Source organism: Fusarium odoratissimum, assembly GCF_000260195.1.
Source record: "Fusarium odoratissimum NRRL 54006 unplaced genomic scaffold supercont1.28, whole genome shotgun sequence".
Lineage (NCBI taxonomy): Eukaryota > Fungi > Ascomycota > Sordariomycetes > Hypocreales > Nectriaceae > Fusarium > Fusarium odoratissimum.
In genome coordinates this window covers 26,605-28,252 of record NW_022158712.1, presented here as the reverse complement: position 1 = coordinate 28,252, position 1,648 = coordinate 26,605, and positions in this window count along the sequence as shown.

Genomic DNA, 1,648 nt, shown 5'->3' with positions numbered 1-1,648 from the left:
TAAAAATAAGATTATTAAAATATAATAAATAAGACTATAGGATTAACCTTATAAAAAAAAACTATTATTCTAGAAGTTATATCTACTTAATTAAAGAGAATTATAAGTTTAATAAGAGTATATTAATAAAATACTAAGGAAAGACTATATTAAGGAGTTAAGCTTATTAATAGTATTAGTAATATTCTTTATATTAAAGAAGAATAAAAAGAATTAACTAGTTAATATATATATTATTAAGGACTAAACCTTACTTCTACTTATTATAAAACTTAAGGATTAGTTATAAGGCAAAAAGATCTTTATAGCTTTAAATCTTAAAAGAATATATAACCTAATTTATATTAAGAAAAGAGATAAATAGAAAATAGTATTTAAAACCAGATTTAGACTTTTTAAATATTTAATAATACCCTTTAGTCTTACTAATATACCTATAATATTTTAGTAGATAATTAATAATATATTTTAATAATATCTTAATATCTTTATAATATATTACTTAGATAATATTTTAATCTTCTTAGATAATAAAGATAATTATAAGAAATATATTTATAAGGTCTTAAAAATACTATAAGATATTAAGCTATTAGTTAAATTAGAAAAAAATTACTTTTATATTATAAAGATAGACTTCTTAAGATATATTATTATACCTAGAGAAATTTAAATAAAGAAAAAGAAAGTATTTATAGTAATTAAATAAAAATAACTTATTCATATTAAAGAAATATAAGTCTTCTTAGGCTTTATTAACTACTATAAATAATTTATTAAGGACTTTAATAAGATTATAAATGCCTTAATAAAACTAACTAAGAAAGATAAGGTATTTACTTAAAATAATAAGATATAATAAGCCTTTAAGGACCTTAAAAAGGTAATCCTTAGTAAACTTATACTAATAATATTTAATTTAAATAAAGAAATTAAGCTAAAGATAAATTTATTAAATTTTACCTTAAAAAGATAAATTAATTAATAAGATAATACTAAGAAATTATATCTTATTACCTTTTACTTATATAAGCTATATAAAGCAGAACTTAACTACTTAGTTTATAATAAAGAGTTCTTAGTAATTATTAACTACTTTAAGGAGTTTAAATATTACCTAATAGGAAGTAAGTATTAAATTAAGGTTTATATTAATTACTAAAATATCTTATATTTTATTATAACTTATAAACTTAATTAATAATAATTATATTATATAAAATACCTATATAAGTTTAATTTTATAATTATTTATTATAAGGGATTTAAAAATAAAAAAGTAAATATAATTAATTAATAATTAGATTATAATATTAGTATTATTAAAGTAAAAGAATAAGTATTAAAAAAAAATAAAAAAGGAAAATATTAGTTTACCTAAAAGATATAAACCTTAGGATAAATATAAGTAAAAGTAATTAAAGAGATTTTAAGAGAGCTATAAGAATTTATTTAGGAATTCTATATATATCTATTATATAAATATTAAGAAGTTATTAAAATTATAAAATAATTATTATAATAAGGATATTAAATAATATAAAAGGTATTAGAAAAGGTTATTAAATAATATAATATTTATATTAAAATAAGGGCATAATAATATAAACCTTATAAAATACTATAACTAATTAAAGTTATAAAATAA